Here is a 10000-nt window from a genome sequence, read left to right as displayed (position 1 = left end):
TATAGTTTACAGAAATTCTTACCAAGAAAAATAATATATTTCTAATCCGAAGATATCTATTATTATTCAAATATTTAAACTGATACATTCGAGTTAAATCTGATATAGAAAACTAGCTTTTGGTTCCTAGTTAGGAAAAATACTGTAATATGTTATGTTTTCATATGTTACAATTTCCCATTAAGCATTAATGATATCAAAATCTATATAAAACGATGTGAAATTTTACCCATATTTCAATGGATGACTGCTTGGTTCTCACGCCATTGACAAAGGAAAAATACTCAAAACATAATAAGAAAAATAAAAATAATTTAAATTTGTTCTTTAACCTTCCTATCTTTCCCAGTCGTGGTAGTTTCTCAATTTTCCTAAGAGTTATTCATGTGCACATACATTTTTGAGAGCCACCTTCATCTCTGAAGAGCTACAAACATTTTGGATACCATGGAAAAAAGAAATACTTTTTTTCTAGGTCATGAAAGGTCTTAAAAAAAGCCAGCCTTTTTCCTCGAGTTCTGCACCAAAAGGCCATCTTTTAGAATATATATATTTTCAGAATTGAAATGAAAAATACTTTTTAAAGAATGTTTACAATAAATCATTGTGATTTCGAATATTTACCAAATATTTAACCGGAATAGATTAAAAGTAATGATGATTATGTAAATGATATGAGAAAGGAATATTTTCGGATTTGGAAAAGAGAACTGTTTTAAAGCATGTTAAGAAAGAACATTCTTAAATTGGAATCTTCAACAGATATTCAATTGAGTAAATAGAGTGGATTGATGAATATATAAATTATGTAAAAACTATATTTTTGAAATAAAATGCACAATATTTTTAAAACTATGTTTGGAATTTTTTTTTCATAAATTCTAGTATTTATTAGAATTTCAATAAAAAAATATTGAAGAATATATAAATACTATGATGAAAGAATATTTTCAAAATAAAATAGACATTATATCTTTAAAGCTTAGTTAGAAAAGACGTGTAAAATGAAATATCTACCAAATATTTAGTAGAAGTTAAACAAGAGTATTGATAAATGTATAGATAATTAAGAAAGAAAATTTTTACAATTTCAATAGAAAGTATTTTGGAAGAATGTTTAGAAAAAAGTAATCGTAATTCCAAATATATGTCAGTTACAAAATATGTATTCTCTCTCTCTCTCTCTCTCTCTCTCTCTCTCTCTCTCTCTCAGATAGCCACCTGCCCAGCGCCTTTCAATATCTTTTCCCGGAATACATTTAAGAAACAACATTCAAAGAATTCCCACAATATACGATATTTTCAGTCTCCAGTTTTCCTCTATATCAGATATCACCTTCGTATTTTGTGACACGCTTCGATTGGCATCATATCACCATAAAATATGCAGAGGGAAAAAAGCAGAAATTTCCCATGGGTCTTTTAAAGTAAAACAGCCTTTAGGAAAGGTAGCGTCAGCATCTGTTTACCTACCTACATACATACATATATATATATATATATATATACATATATATATATATACATATATATATATATATATATATGTATATTTATATATATATATATATATATATGTATATATATATATATATATATATTTATATATATATATATATATATGTACATATATATATATATATATATATCTATATATATATATATATATATATATAAATTCTAAAATAAATTTCTCTCCGTAATAAAACATTAATAAGCAGGTATCAATAAGAGTTAAGATTTTCATATCATCATAAAAAAAAATTAAGTAATTTTGAGAAATGATTGAAATGAAGGTCCCAAAACATTGAGTGATGGATGAGGTATTGTAACCTGATCTCAAAAGACGATTCCAATTGTAGTCAGTTTGTCGAACTCAATTTCTTCCCTTTAGAAATATAGATTCTATCAACGAAGCTCAGTAACCTTCCTCCTATTCTTCAGAACATGAATTTAATCTGAGACTTTTCCCTCCAAGGAAAATTTACTTATCATTTTTATACCGATTGAAGATAGATTGCAACACGGAATGATATCCTTTAGCTCCGTGAAAAATCTGTTTACTTAGTTTGCAACACTAAAGTTGATATTTGCACTGGGAATGCAATTCGAGCTCTAAGGATGCAGAATATCTTTCGATTATTTGTTCCATCATGAAAAAGAGATAAGATTTTATATATCTTCCTTCTTATCCATCAGTTAATATACTAATGTCTTTCATTGAAAATAATCTCAAAAACTCTTATAAGATATGCAAAAATAAATACAGAGGTGTTATATTTACTTATTGTTATAATTTCAAAGACACACACAATTATACATATAATCTCACACACACAAAGACACACACACATACATACATATATATATATATATATATATACAGACACACACACACACACGCACATATATATATATATATATATATGTGTGTGTGTGTGAGTGAAAATTTAGTGGCAAACAAAATATTTATTTGCTATTACTACTATTATAGACATCACTACTACTGTCATTCAGAATCATTCTTGTATATATACCATCAATAGAACAATTTTTTTTCTGCCATCTAAAGATGGTGAGATTCATATAAATTAATGTTGTGAGTGATTTCAAAAGACCCAGGAAAACCCTTCCCGAATTTTTAAAACCTAACAAGAGGCGGAATTAGGTTTAGTTGGTCCTGATTTTAATTTTACTTTATTTTCAATCACAGTTTTTATTCCCCACTCCTTTCTCAAGAATCAACACTTCAGATTGGAATAGAGGATTTTTTAAACGTTTGATGACTCTCTCTCTCTCTCTCTCTCTCTCTCTCTCTCTCTCTCTGCTGGGCAATAAAATAGAAATTGTGGGCCATGTTGAAAATCTCGTTATTATCATCAGTAATGATTTGAAGTTCACCAAACAGAGCATAAAAGCTGAAAATAAAGCAGAGAAACTAATAGGTTACATAAAGAGACTATTCAAAAACAGATACAAAGACACTACTACAGCTCTACACATCACTAGTAAGACCCCATCTAGAATACGAAATCCAAATATGGGCTCCAAGTATTCAAAAGGATATACATTGACTCTAAAACAGTACAAGTTAGGGCCATCAAACTAAGTTCCACACTAAGTAATTTGGATATAGACGGAGGATTGAACCTTTGAACATATTTGATCTACAAACTCGACGACTAAAAGGATATTTTATAAAGGCATTCGAAATTCCTAAAGGAATAAGAAAAGTAATTTACAACAATATATTCACGCTTAGCACAAATCAGTCCAGAGGTAACGTATACAAACTAGAACTGAAAAGATACAACACCACTCAGTGTAACAGTTTCTTTAAATGCAAATTAGCAAATACTTAGAATAGACTTCCAATGATGTAGTAAACAGTAACATGGTAAACGAGTTCAAGAATAAGTTAGACAGATCATAAGCCTTCTCTAAATACCTCAGTGAATTGTGAATTTATCAATTCCTTATCGTATCATATTTTTTAAAGTATCAATGATGTTAATGATAAAAAGGTAACGAAGTAGATATATTATCCTTTGTCTTGTATTTCATTTTAATAAAATAAATCCTGAGAATCTATTTTTTCTAAAAGGCCAACTTGAAATGATAATAGAAAATAAATCAATAATAATGTAAAAAGCTTATTCATGAAAATGCATCGTTCATATTATATATATATATATATATATATAATCTTTAAAAGCATAGTCCATGCACGTAGGAAGGTGTTTACGCCTGTGTGTATATTCAGAATTAATTGCTTACTTAAGACTATACAAGAACGATTAAAAATAGAATAATGTTTGTTTTTTTTGAAGATGCAAAAGGAATTTATTTACTCAGAATAGAAGTTACTGTGTATACTTCAACCGAAAGCAAATATCGTTTGAAAATCCATAACCTCAAAACCCATATAGAATATTGCCTATCCTCCTCTGTTTGTTTTCCTCTTAGGAAAATATCCTTATTTGAAGAGAAAGGGCTCTTGAACATCCGGAGACCGTTTCCTGAATTTGGGCTCAATATCCATCTTGAGTGTTGGGTTCTCAAGAAGTGAATTGTCCCTCAAATCTTCGGGTATAGATATTATAAAAGTGTTCCCTTTCTTCCTTCATATTTCAGCCCGCATGATCTTAATAACTAGTACTGTAATTTCATGACGTTTAGTATGCCCAGGTATTTTCAATCTATATAGGATAAAATTGTAGATTTTGATGTTGGCTTCAGTATACGAAGACTATTTCCAACTATATATTAATAACACTTCAGGAAAATCGTAAACACAATTCTTCATATATCCCACTCTTTCCATTTTTTAAATAGGAAAATTCATTAGGGATATTTTGAATGAATGCAAATAAGTTCTATTCGTCCAGTGGTTTCAAATGCAGTCGTTCAAACATTGCATGATATAATGCGCTATCCTAATTAATTTCCAACTTAACGGACTCAAAGAATATCTCTCCAGTAATAAAATTCCAATTATTTTATCACTCTTATCATTCTGAAAAAATATTTTGGAATAAATAAATTTACAGACAAGTGCAAGCAGAGATTTCTGAGCTACGTCAAAGGGTAATGTGGTTGTCCATGGCTCAAGATCTATCTGTGATGGAAATTTCGTGAATATCCGTCTATTTGTTTTGACGTTATCTTTAAATGCTGAAATACACAAATTCAGATCAAGAATCTGGATCCGGATTCTGATTTATCTCCTAAATTTAATGGGGTCATCCTTGGCTCAAGATCTATCTGAGGTAGGAATTTTCGTTAAAATTCTTCAATTTGTTTTGATTTTATCTTCAAAATGACGATAAATGCAAATCCAGCTTAGATTCAGGATCTAGATCCTAATCATCTACAAAATTTAATGGTGTCATCCATGGCCCGAGGATCTATCTTGGTCAGTAATGTCGTCAAGATCCGTCATTTCATTTTGACGTTATCTTTAGAATGGCGAAATAGGCAAATCCGGATATAGATTCTGGATCCAGTTCCTGATCCTATATAAAATCTAATGGGGTCATTCCATTCTTTTGGATTTATCTTTGGTGAAAATTTTGGTCAAAATTTCGTCATGTAGTTTTTGACGTTATTCCCAAAAAAAAAAAAAGAACGTCTAAAGTACTCGTCGAATTTTGACGAATGGTAGAATAGCAAAATTGAGAAAATTGAAAATCCGGATATAGAAATATGGATCTGGATCCTGATCATCTCCTAAATCTACTGGGGTCATCCATAGCCTGAGATATATCTGTGGTGGAAATTCGTCAACATCCATATCTTTGTTTTTAACATTATCTTTCAAATGGCGAAAAAGGCAAATCCGAATCTAGATTCTGGATCCGGGTCCTCATCATCTCCAATTTTTCATAGGATCGTCCAAGACCGAAATCTATCCATCTAGGATGAAAATTCTGTCTAAAGATAGATAGAGATACTTAGATTCAAACAAATAAATAGATAAGCTAACTCGATTTTATAACCTCCTTCGCAGAGGCAATAATATATGTTAATCTGAGATGATATTTCAGCATGTGAGAGATATTTTTGCAATCTTCATTTTATCTCCTGTTTTTGTTAAACACTGAAAATCCAAAATATCAGGGGGAGTTATAAGCAAAAAAGAGTGACTGCTGATAATGAGGGAACCAATAATTCCCTCTCCCCTGTGGATAGCTAATAAAGATTCTTTCTTTTTATTCTTTTTTTTTTTTACTTTAAAGAATAGATAAATATTTTTCAGAGTAAGATAAAACTTCTTAGAGTATAAGTTGATTTTTTTTTAACTTAAAAAATATCCTACTTATTATAAAAGGAAAACAAATCCACAGTATGTAATATATAAAAAAAAAAAATAGTAATAGGCTTATATATAAATTCTTTAAAGAGATTTTTGTTTATTTAATTGCTTATCCAAACTACTCCGTAAAAAAATTCTGTACGTAGCTATTAGGACTTCTGAATTTCAAATTTAATAACATCTTGATTTAAAATTTAAGGACATAAATATCATTATTACAGATACAATATAAAACCAAATTTATATAATGTTAGATCGTAGGAAGTAGAATACTATGAAGTTATGACATAATTAGCTATAATATTTGTACATTATTGAAAGTCACATAGTCATGCAAACAAAAAAGTTATACAATCCAGGTACTCTAGCTGAGTATTTCACCCTTTTCACCTATTAATCTTAGAGTGGCAGGACAGTGACTAATTGCGTAAAAAAAAGTAATTGTTCTAGCTGTTCTATTTAATGTTTTATATAATTAAGTCTTGTAAAATGAGCAAATATAAATAAAACACAATTCGGAATTTTTGGATAAAAATAGAAAATTTTCAGGCAAATATTGACTTTTTAGAATTATGTATCCATAAACGATGAAACCGCCAATGCTCTATAAAGTTCAGAATTGTTCCATAATAGATGGAAGGAGAATTAAAAGGAAACTTGGAAGGGATCTTAGGGCAAACTGCAAAAAAAGGAAAGAATAAATCTGGGGAGTGTATCCAAGCATAGAAAATTCTATGCGATGAACAGCGCAGATATTGCCCGTTGTCATGGGGGAAACTATGTCAAGCAAAACAAACCCTTGAGTTACTGAAATCTTTTTTATTTCATGAGATACAGAAGATTGGATATATTTTTATTTTCATTTATTTATCAATGTTATTTGGGTTTAAATGCACTCAAGTTACAATAGATATCTTCAACGAGTGCGAAATATGCTTATGGAAGGCTATTACACTATAATATATATATAATATATATATATATAAATACATATGCATATATATATAAAATATATATATATATATATATATATATATATTAACTAGAAAAACAGAAATTCTGTATTAAAACAATTATTGTTTGAACTCAGATAATGTTTATATCGTGAGAGTGTATAAAAATATTATTACATATTTTATGGAACCATCAGACTTTTATTATCAATTTATAATTTTTTTTTTTTATTTATATTGCAAATCGGAAGGAAGATATGCATAAGTTAAAGAAATATCCATAACTTTTTAATTTTTTTTTTTTTTCTAATTCACTGCAAAAAAGGTAAAAACGACTAATTTCATTGGAAACATGATTTGTATCAAATAGTGCATGTACATTCACATACCCCTTTCACATATGTGCCCAGAGTATGTATCTATTTCTCTATGAATATCATATTTAAGACTGCAATAACTAGAATGTTATAGAGGTAATACTGATTAAGTCTTATTTATTCATATCTGAGGAAAAAAAAATCTTCTGAAGCATATTTTGCATCTAAGTTCACCGAGGTATAGCTGTCCAAGAATGGCTTCATATTCGAACAGCTTCGTCCTTCATGCTTGCTAATCAGGGCTGTGAACCTGATTCCACACAAGTTCCGGACAGAGAGAGAGAGAGAGAGAGAGAGATGAGAGAGAGAGGAAGAGAGAGAGAGAGAGAAGAGAAGAGAAGAGAGAGAGAATTAGTATTCTAGCTATGAATCCTCTTACTTGGGATCTGCAATTGAAGATAGGGAATCACTAAAGCCTTAGTAATGACACCTTAGTAAACAGACAATCCATTTTCTATATTGATAAACCACCATTTCACACACATCTACTTATGATGGAGCTTTGACCTCACTTTGGGTTGAAATATTATCTAAATTAGTTGAAATAACTTCTTTTGTATGATAAGAGGTAACAAGTATTTCACAAAAGTTTATTTTTTTTTCTTTTTAGAATTATTTGAGTTAAGTCAGCCAAATACATCTACTCAATTAACTGGACTTGAAAAAGTTGGAAAATTGGTTAACCAAATTACGCGTTAGTCTTTGGGGGTTTGGGCTTTTTTTCTTGTTCATAAGTATTCAGATATAAAACAGAGATATTATCTGCAATGAAAAAAATTTAAAAACTAAGATTTCCAATTTCAAGCAAAGTTGAGAGAAAACGATAAATCACTTTTTACTTGCATAAAACCTACACGAAAGATTATGTATATTATACATTGATCTTTTGCTCACTTAGCTGCTTAGGTACCACCCCACCCAATTAAGCATGAAAACATAGATATCATTTAAAATCCTTTGATGGAAAAGTTCTTTCTGTCCCCCAACGTCCATTGTGATTATTATAGCTAGTCTTATGCTCGTTAAAAATAAATACCACTTTATGTAATTAGTCTGCGTCCAGCTATATGAAATACTTTTTGCTGAGAGAGAGAGAGAGAGAGAGAGAGAGAGAGAGAGAGGAGAGAGAGAGAGAGAGAGGAGAGAGAGATGCGTATATGCAATACAAATGATTAGGTTTATTATAAAAGATTTGTTTTGGATATATTCAATATCATTTTACGTGTTCGTCTAATCTTTATGGTGATGATGATGTAGATGATATTATTATTATTATTATTATTATTATTATTATTATTATTATTATTATTATTATTATTATTATTATTATTATTATTGTTATTATTATTATTATTATTATTATTATTTATTATTAATATTATCATTATTATTAATCACCAAATTGTAAATGGGTTGCCTTATCCTCTTCCATCCGTTTAAAGGAATACTTCCAGTAATCTCTCTACTTAATATTATTCATGATAAGAGCTCTTGTACCTTTCTGATAATTTCCAGTTCAAAAGTTTAATATTATTTTAGATATGGAATTAACTCAGCCTTCCAAAATAGGAGCTATATTACATATTTTGATATATAACCATATATCTAAAATAACATTGTGTATCTGTTTTCAATGATAATCATAATTTATTTTTCATATCCACGTAATAAAACAATTTATTTTACTACCCAGATGAAATTAAACATGGCTTTGCTCATCAAAAGCAAAAATTATCCAAAAACTTTCAAAGGATTCCTCTTCAGAGCACTGAATAGGGAACTAGTCTTGTCATCTACAAGCGAGGTCACTTATGCCATCAGTCAAAGGACTCAAGGTGAGATCAAATGTCCCATAAATTGAAATTTAGGGTGAAAGGTCGAGAGATCAAAACCGGATGACAATCAGTAATTACGTGACACATCAGCGTGAGTGGGAGTGACAGGGGTGTAGGATAAAGAGTTTGATTATGTTTAAAGAAGATATCGTGGGAGTGTAAGAGAGAAAGGGCATATGAAATCGTCATTATAAATACATAAAATTAGGAGTGAAATAATATATATCCCTTTCACATACACACACATTGATAATTAAATAGCCATGTTTAGAAATTAACTTTAAATCTCTCTCAACTAGGAATTCAAAGCATATTAAAAGTCAAGGGAGAGAGAGAGAGAGAGAAGAGAAGAGAGAGAGAGAGAGAGAGGAGAGGAATATATATATATATATATATATATATGTGTTGTGTGTGTATACGTATATATATATATATATATATATAAAACACAAAAGACAAATGCAGTACTTTCTACTTCATTGCATGAAAAAGGACTTAGGAATGCTAATTCATGTCTGGGGTTCGGCAAGTTTTCATTACCAGGACGGATTTGTGATGGTGAGAGATTTCCGTTTGATCGCTTATTTCCATTCTTAAAAGGGCTATTTTCCCTAGTGGAGCCCTTTAGTGTGTGTGTGTGTGTGTGTGTGTGTGTGTGTGTGAGTGCATGCGCGTGTGTCTGTAAGGTATCGTTAGGTATTGAAAAAAAGAATAAAAAAAAAAATATATTTCCTTATACTAATGAAGACTGATCACATTTGTCATTACCAATTACCTGTCCTTTGAAATACAGCAAAGCAAACAGGAAGATCACACAAGAGCATTAGTATGTGTCCCTTAAATGCGTTGCGTGTTGGAGTATGTGTTTCAAAGGATGACACTAGAGCTTATTATTTCTCTTTTTTTTTTAACACTTCCTTTGATCATAGGTAGACGCATTATGTACCTTTATTATTAACTTTATTCTAGGGATATACAACCATAGTATGTTTTTTTATTTTTTTTTTTTTTGACGGTACC

Source organism: Palaemon carinicauda, chromosome 1 (genome assembly GCF_036898095.1).
Source record: "Palaemon carinicauda isolate YSFRI2023 chromosome 1, ASM3689809v2, whole genome shotgun sequence".
In the NCBI taxonomy this organism is placed as follows: domain Eukaryota; kingdom Metazoa; phylum Arthropoda; class Malacostraca; order Decapoda; family Palaemonidae; genus Palaemon; species Palaemon carinicauda.
Note: the sequence above shows the minus strand (reverse complement) of the source record.